This window comes from Cyprinodon tularosa, unplaced genomic scaffold, assembly GCF_016077235.1.
Source record: "Cyprinodon tularosa strain WSP-4 unplaced genomic scaffold, ASM1607723v1 ctg11, whole genome shotgun sequence".
NCBI lineage: Eukaryota > Metazoa > Chordata > Actinopteri > Cyprinodontiformes > Cyprinodontidae > Cyprinodon > Cyprinodon tularosa.
In genome coordinates, this window is record NW_024037893.1 from 2,634,100 (window position 1) to 2,643,749 (window position 9,650).

Sequence of the window (9,650 nt, forward strand, 5' to 3'; positions counted from 1 at the left end):
CCAGCATACATAAACCTTCTTATACACAACTGAAACCTCTTTTACTAAAAGATTAGTGAAAGGATAAAGCAAAAATGGAATAGCTTTATGTGAAAAACTATGTACACTCTGTATTTGGCATCCCAAACGTCTTTAGCAGCAATAAGCTCATTTATGACCCTCCTGGGTGATTGTGGAGTCATGTCACAGTCTTTGATGACTACATTGCTTCGGTTTCAAGAGGTTTGGGCTCAGCTCTCCTATGGTCCAACTTTAACTTTTCTTTAGAGTTTAGGTATGGACCCCTCAATGGTTCTATGCAACACCTTGATTCATATCCATCTTTCCATGTAGTTTTAATAATGCTTTAGGAATATTGTTCCTTTAGCTAATTTAGGTGACAATGACTCTATGCTGATGTGTTCTGTTGCGCTTCATATTTATTAGCCGGTTATTTATTGACACCTCTTCATTCCTTTACAAAGGACTTTCTATCAGATCTCCTTCCAGTTTATTTAGATGCAAATTTGCAAGCCCATGTGTTACCAATTTTTATTTTTTCATTTAATTTTTACTTTTTTTGAGAAAAGAAAGTTTCCAGATAGCATCTCTTCCAACTAAGTTCTACTTACATACATCCATCCTTTAATGTCTTCCACTTATCAGGGATAAGGTCTTAATAACAGGAACAACACAGGAATCCTAGACATCATTTTCTGCAGCAACTCTTTCCACCTCATTCCAGATGATACCAAAGTGTTTCCAGGCATTAGGATTACACAATCTCTTTAGCAGGTACTGAGTCTGCTCCAAGATCTCCTTTCATTGGAAATATCTGGAATGCATGCAGTATATTAAATGCATTTACATTACAGTTAGGCACTGTAACTTGGTGGGGCCAGCCTTGCTTGCTGCATTTGGGTGCTTACACACACAGAGCTCCATCTTGTCCCATTCCCGCCTCAACTGTTTGAGACAGACCCAAAAAAATGGTTGGCCCATCACACTGCAGTATTACGGTTTAAATACATACATATAGCTTTCACAAATGCAAGAGCTGGCCTTTTGGAAAGTGTCTCTTTTAAGCAAGTATCCACTTGAAGACTTATTCTGGCCCCTCTGACTGCACCAATTCTTGCACACAATTTGAGAACTTTGGCTAATATTCTATTATCGTATTTTCACGACTATAAGGCGCACTTAAACGTCTTTTTTTCCCCTCAAAATGTGCAGTGCGCCCTTTGGTGCGGTGCGCCTTATGTGTGTTGTAACTGCGACTTTTGAGACCACCTCATTGAGGAGATGATGAAAGAGTGGCTGAATGTAAGGAGACCAGGTGTTTTTTTCCACTCATCACCATCGCTGTTAATATGTGACTCCATGCGTGCCTATCTCACAGCTGATGTGAAAAACATGGGGAAACAAATTAACGCTGTGCTCGCTGTTCAACCGCTCGACATCGGTGTGAACCGGACCCAGCAGGTGCAGCAGAAGCAGCGAGTTTACATGCAAAGTCAATGGTTGACGCGCGTATAGGTGCAGCAAAAGGTCCCGCAGCGCGTTTTGAGCAGCAGGCGCAGTGCGTCGGGAGCGTTTAAGCATCTGACGCACCGCCAACGCGCTGCTGCTGCTCAAGATGGAAAAATTGAAGTTTTGCTGCTGGACGCACCACATCAACCAATCAGAGAAGCTGATCTGGGAGCTGACAGCGAGACAGACACAGCGCTCTGATGACATATGATATTAACGCAAATGAAAAAGGCTGGATGGATGAGGAGATGATGAAAGCGTGGCTGAGGGAGGTGTATGTGAGGAGACCAGGTGCTTTTTTCCACGCATCACCATCGCTGCGTGCCCATCTCACAGCCGATGTGAAAAAAAAGGTGAATCAAATGAACGCTGTGCTCGCCGTTATCCCGGGGGGTCTGACAAAGGAACTTCAACCGCTCGACATCGGTGTGAAGCGGCCGTTCAAAGTAAGGCTGCGAGCGGCGTGGGAGCGATGGATGACAGACGGAGACCACAGTTTCAGGATAAGTGGAAGGCAGAGCCGGGCAATTAACGCCACAGTTTGCGGATGGATTGTTGATGCTTAGACTAACGTGTCTGCTGGCACTGTTGTTCAAGCTTTCGCAAAAGCCGGCATTATTTCTGAGGAGCCGCCCGGCACGGAAAGTGACTCTGACAGCGAAGAAGGGGAAATTGGCATGTCTGATTTAGCGCAGCTGTTTAATTCAGAAACAGAGGATGATGACTTTGATGGGTTTGATTAATACTTTGTAATAAATACATGAATAAAGCACAATCATACTCAGTTTTGCTCCCGCTCTATTTTTCTACCTGAAAACTTAATTCAACAGCAGCCTGTGGGCCGGGTCGCCTCCGGTTTCACCGCGGTGGCTGGCAGGTGTTTTTTCATCTAAATAATCTAAATCTTGCAGCTATATTTGCTGTGATCAGAGGGAATAAAGTAGTTTTAATATGTTTTTAAGTGAGAAAGGCCACCTGAAAACTTAATAATTGCAGTCAGTTCATCCAGATTATTATCATGCCTATACTATTTCTGTCGGAGGCGCTCAGACCGCCACATACCAGCGGTGCACCGACAGTAGAAATCCCTTCAACAGCAGCCTCTAGGCTGGGCAGCCTCCGGGTTCACCGCGATGGCTGGCAGGTGTTTTTCATCTAAATAATTGAAACTGCAGGCACCAGGATACCGGTAATAAAAGCGAACATATTCCGTCGGCAGGTTTCAGGATTTTAAGTTAATTTAGGAATAATCACAGCGCTGTGTCATCTGCGATGTGTCTGTCTCATGGCCAGCTCCCAGGTTTGATTAATACTTTGTAATAAATACATGAATAAAGCACAGTCATACTCAGTTTTGCCCCCGCTGTATTTTTAAATACGCAGTAGAGGTATTTAAAGGTAGTAGAGGACATGTACCTGTATATAAAAAACGCGCCCTATAGTCCGGTGCGCCTTATGTGTGTGTTAAATACAGAAATGGCACACATAACTGAGACTGCGCCTTTTAGTACGGTGCGCCTTATGGTCGTGAAAATATGGTAGTTATTAGTTTTACTGTAATTTTACTTGCCAATATTTGTGTGTAAAAACAAGGAATAGGAATTTCCTTTTAAGCACTCACAGTAAACAGATATTAACAATGAATGTAGATATTTTGGAGCAGCGGTTTTAAAACTCAGTTACTGGGTTTCACTGTCATATATGTTTCACAGCAGATGTGTCTCTGCTCCAGCACACCTGCATCAAAGGATTACATCTGTTCCACAGATCTTTAGAGCAAGCAGAGTAAGACATGTAATAAAAGGGGGTAGAGTTTGCCTAGAAGAAAATTTTAGATTGAAAATTCTTACTACATAGATTTGTAGGGTTGTTAAACTGCAGGTTTGTTAAACTGACATTGCCAGAAGTCAGACAAACCGGTCCTGTCATCCTCATTAGCTTCACCTTGTCAGCAGTGGATTTTTTGGGCTGTGGATGTCCAAGAACAGGAGTGAGTTTATGATTCCATAGAGAATGTTTTGATTTATGGATCCTTTGGCTTTTCAGCACCATCAATTTTTTTTGTTTTGTTTTTTTTTTTGCTTACAGTATATTTTCCGTACGACTGCGGATTTACTCAAGCCTTATCTCTTGAGGTTCTTTTCGGTATGGTATGTCTGCATGGCAGTTGTAAAAGAAAAAGGCTCTGTAACAAATCTGATTTCCAGTGTTGTTTTATGCTGTTACCATCCATTAGTTAGAAAGAGAAATATATTTTATGTTCTCATTATTCTTATCTTAAAAGTATTTATTAAAAACATCTATCCAATTGTAGAATCAGTCATTTCAACATAAATTCCAAACTAAAACAGGTAGAGAGAGACTCAAAAAGAGTCATTCTGTATGCAATATTTGCAGTTATGTTTGACACAATCACACAAAATTAGTATGCAAACTGTGCAAAGATGTCCTTTTAATCTTAAAGACATACATAACTTAGATTCTCTGTTGGATTTATTTGCAGAGTTTAAGTACATTATTCTCAGCTATATCTGTATCTCTGGGTTTTTCTCTTACAGGATGGTGAACCTCTGCTGCAGCCTTTACCATTTTCCAGCCATCGTTGTCCAGAATTTAGCTATACTTATAAATGGAGCCAGGTTCCTTGTCTCTGTTTAAAAATAAAAACATCTTACATCATAATTCTTGAACCACCATGTTTCCCCATTATGATGTCATGAGCATTTTCAAATTTCCACCACAGGCTTTGCATGCAAGCCAGAACGTTCTGTCTGGCTAAACCACATGTTTGCTGTGCGTCTGATGTGGCTTGTGCCAAACTGTAAACAAGGCCTTGTATGGCTTTCTTTCAACAGTGGTTTTATTAGTGCCCGACTTCCAAAAAGGTCAGACAAACAAACTGACTATTGTTCTGTCAACAGAATTAGTGAAAGGATAAAGCAAAATGCTGATATTTACAGATTCTCTAAAATTACTATAAGCCATAGATCAGTTCTTAATATTGATTAAAATAGAAAATAAGTCGTCCTGTAAACATTTTGACATAAAATGTTTAAAACTCAGACTAGCAGAAAACTATAGTGATCTGACATGGATAAGAAGAGTTTTTTCTGCTTTTGAATTTCATGGAACTGTGGATATAATTTCTGGTAAATTATGCTTAAAGGAATAGTACCCAAAACATGATTAGCCTTCATTTTCTACTCACCCCCATGCTGAACAACACTCTGGAGTACTTTTTTGATATCTCAAATGCATCTGGAGATCTGGGAGGCTTCTTGCTGTCTGCTGACATTCAAATAATGGAGGTCTATGGTGACCGAGACAGAAAGGTCCATAAAAGTCCACAAAAAACGTGTCAATATTCCTCCATACTGCTCGTCCAATGTATTCCAAGTGTTCTGAGTGGGTAGCATCCAGAATTTACTCGAAACGAAGTCATTTAGAATGTTTTTAGAGCATAAACGGTAGTGTAAAGGATTTCCTGAAAGCGCGCGCCGGCGCGTTCATGACGCTACGGAAGCCGGCAGACCAAGCCAGATGAAAGTGCGCATTCAGCGTCTGCTCTGCCAATAATGCAAGCGTAGAAGAAGAAATGTGCTGTTTACCTGTGCAAAGAAAGAAACAACGAAAGAAAAATGTCTGAGGACTTTAGTGTTGAGGAAGAGCATGAGTTCTTTGTCGAGCTGAATGCGCTGGTTTGGTCTGCCGGCTTCCGTAGCGTCGGGAGCGCGCATGTGTGCGCTTTCAGGAAGTCCTATACACTACTGTTTATGCTCTAAAAACATTCTAAATGACTTCGTTTCGAGTAAATTCTGGATGCTACCCACTCAGGACACTTGGAATACATTGGACGAGCAGTATGGAGGAATATTGACACGTTTTTTGTGGACTTTTATGGACCTTTCTGTCTCGGTCACCATAGACCTCCATTATTTGAATGTCAGCAGACAGCAAGAAGCCTCCCAGATCTCCAGATGCATTTGAGATATCAAAAAAGTACTCCAGATTGTTGTTCAGCATGGGGGTGAGTAGAAAATGAAGGCTAATCATGTTTTGGGTGTACTATTCCTTTAAGGGACAAACTTCTAACCTTTGTGGGCAATTATGTTTTAAGTTTGAGTATGGTTGCTTTTATGGCCTCCGTTTAATGAGGTCAGGTATGAAATACAGTTATTTTTTCTTTCTTTTTCTATATTTACAGTGACATACACAGCATAATGTTTTGGAAATGACACGGGACAAGAGGAAGACAAAGAAGAGCTGCAAAGGACTGCACAAAGTAAACATAAACAAATATGAGCAACCTTGACCAGAATCGGAGTAGCTGCTTATTTATCTCAACGTAAATCAACAACTTTGTTAAACCCAGTAAATATAGGAAAGCTGCAGGATTGTTGTATGTTTTGCCATCTAGCTGAAACCTCTGGCTGAGCATTTGATCTTTATTAGCTAAAAATCCTTGAAGGACATAGATTTGAAACATAATTTTTTTTTTTTAAGAATAAAAGACACTTTTCAACCTGTAACCACACTGGGACACATGTTGTTTACTCCTTTTTTATGCCTACATTTTAATCAAACACTTTATTGGCTGTGGTTGGGTTAGCATTCCTGTATGACACAAAATTATCCCTAAGAACAGTCGCGTCTGTTTAGGATTTACCATATGTTGCATTTTAAAGCTCAAATGAGCAGCTCAGTCTAATTTACTTGAACAGACATTTATCACACTCGCTGCTCCTAAAAATGCTTTATGGCTCCGCAGCTAACTCTGACCTTACACTTAAGGCTCTGTTAAATTAAACCTGCCATTTTAGAGCCTTTTCAGCAATCAGAAAACACACCAAAGCAGGGTGAAATTCTTTTAGCCCTAGCCAGACCCACATCTGTGATTTAATTCTATGTTTTATCCATTAGCTCCCCTTTTCTCAAACACACAGATCCACATAGTTCAACTGTAAAAACATGGAAGTTTAATTTCCGCCTGTAGAGCTGAGGCAGAACCTGATTCTAAATCATTTAAAACTGGCCCAAAAAATGCATGTCTAGCAGCTTCTATTTTGTTAACATCTATAACTAAATCTCTCACATGTAAATAAATATATCAGCAGGCACAAGGATCAACACATCACAAAAGCACAGAACGCTATGAATGAACACTGTGAGAGTCTTCACTGCAAACTTCATTGGTATGTGGAAAACCACCATTGAGCCCAATTTTGAGCCAATTTCCCAAATCTCCATCAAATATGGAATACACCAAGGAGAAACTCTGTCCCCTGTGCGGTTCTGGATTGGCCTGAACCCCCGCAGCCAAATAATCAACAAGACTGGCTATGGATTTTGAGGACTCAGAAATGGGGCCACTATCACTATCAGGATGACATCAAGTTAAATGCTAAGAGTGAGCAAAACCCTAACTTGCTGCTCCACATCACGACGATCTATAGCTGGGACACAGAAAGGTCTTCTGGACTGGAGATATGTGGTCAGATGTTGAAAAACAGAGGGAAGATAATCCAAACAGAGGGGATGTTTCTGAGGCCTTTAAGTATCTTGGAATACCACAGCTAAAAAACAAGCAGAGGCCACAAGGAATGTGGCAGTAGTCAAATACTTGAAATGAGTAAGGCAAGTTTTGAGAGGTTAGCACACGGCAGGACCAAAATAAAGGCAATCAACTGCTATGCCTTGCCAGTAATCAGATATCCTGTACTATGTTTTTTCGTACTTTATGTACTTTCTCGAACTGGATTATTTACATCTTACTACAAGGGGAGTTCTGTTTATCTTTTAGTGCATTAAAGGCCCAGATTTTTTTTCATATTTTTTTTTTTCATTTTATTTAAAAGAAAGAAAATGGCCAACATGTACATTGAATATGATAAATCTTCCCCATGTGAAGAAATGTTGAGTGTTTGATTTGGATCAGAGCTCATCCATGTGTTGGAGTGGCCCAGTCTGACTGATGATCCGTTCAATTTTCTTCGAAACTCTAAACTGGGATGTAGGGATGTCATAATTTTTTACTTTAAAGCTCATAGTTTTCTGTCTGTCTAATTTCAAATAAATTTTTTTAGAAAATGGCTACGGTGTGCTGCATGGTAACATAGTTACCTTGGTACTAAAGTATTTCTACATGGGGTTTGCTTGTTCTCTGTTGTCATGTGTGGGTTCTTCCCAGGTACTCTGGCCACAGTACGTTGGAGACATGAGTGCTAAGTTAACTCGCTAAATTACCCTTAGGTGTGTGTTGGTGGTGGTGGTGGGGGGGGGGGGGGGGGGGGGGGGTTATGGTTGTATCTGTGTACCTGCGATGGACTGACAATCTGGGGTGTATCCCACATTTCTCCCATACACTGCTGGAGATAGGCACTGACCACCTATTACCCTTATGGATAAGAAGCAGAAGATGGATGGAGAACCATTAGTGCCTAGAAAAACTTATTTGGTGCACATAAACAGTTTTCAAGCATCTTGTATAAAAAGTTAAAATGAGTATGTCTATAAATTACTAAATCGCACATAAATAAAAAAGAACAGCAGGGCTTTGCAACTATTGATGCATGAATGTAGGAGTTGGGTATGGTTATTTGTTTTCAACAATGGTGTCTCCCTTGGTCGTCTCCTAAGTAAGTCCACTGAAGCTAATACAACGACGAAAGGTGTGTTCTGACGCTGATGTTCCTTGAGCTTGACCTTTAATCTCTTTGTGAGCTTTTCTTAGCTCTTTTGTTAACATTCAATATTATCGATGATTCGTCTTAATTTTTACTCCTGGAGCCATTTTTAGAAAGGTTTGCTTAAGTCCCATGGATCTTAATTTTGTGAATAATATGTGCCACTGTGGTCACAGAAACATCATGCAGCTTAAAGGTGGTCTTATACCCTTTACCTTTAACATGCTTTTCTACAATTTTCTTTCTAATCTCTTAGGACAATTCTTTCCTTTGCTTCCTATCCATGTTAAATGTTGTAAAGACCATGTCATCGAACAGGACAGTAATTACCTGTACAATAAATATTGCAGTGTTACAGTAACACTCAAGAGTACATTTGTCCCCACTCTCAATTAGTGTGGGACCAATTTTTCTGTAAAAGTGTTACTTTAACAATGCAACATTTACTGTGTGTAGCCTTATATGTAGACCCACTGACTGACTCTAATTGTTTGGCACACTTTGATTTAATATGTTCTTTGGTCACATTATTTAAAGTATTTTCAAGGGGTACCATCGTTTTTCCTCAGGCCAGTGTTTAAAATTATTCTATTTGAAGCATTATTAAAAAGTAATGTCTGACTTTCATTTTTTCCTTTCTATAGAATTTTTTGATCTTTTATTATTTTTGTCTGATTCAACAGATTTTTATGACCATTGTAAGACCATAAGAATAGATAGAACCCAAGCTTAGCGTTCAGGCAAATAAATCTGATTAGAAGAAAGTCAGATGATGCCAAAATGTGACAGCAGAATGCTACTAAAACTGTCAGCTTGTTCTAAAACATTGCCTCAAAAAGAACAAACGTAATCAACATCATCAACATTGCTCTGTCAGTCTTTAATAATCATGTCTTTGAATCTTTTCTCAAGAAACAAAAACAAGGATCCAGGTCTGAAAGAAATTTGCACATCTCCTTATGTCCATTCCAATTTTCTGAGCTCCCTTTGCTCCCAGTGAAGCCTTCAATCTAAACTGACATTGCATATATTCCTCCAGCTTGGTCTGTGTCAGCCAGGGTAGAGAAAGAAACAACAACTCAACAATGGGCTACATGTTTCCTGTAGTTGAAAGTCAAAAATAAGGGCTTCCATGTACTTTGCGTATATGATCAGTTTTTACAACAAGGAATAACAAAGAATTAAAAGAAAGGAACCGTATGGGAGAAAGCTCTTTCTTGCTAATTTGGATGAAACTGAAAGCTGACAGATTCTTTTGGTGCCGTAACACCACTAGCTGCTTGTTAATGACTCTGAGGACTATTTCAGTCTGCCTGCTCAGGTTTCTTTGCATTACAGTTCAAAGAGACTTGTAACTTCAAATTACTGCAGCTGAAAAACAAGTGGAAAGGAGCCAATAAACACATTTCCAAGCCTCGTTATGATGCCCAGGGTAATGAAATGACCGCATTTGAATGT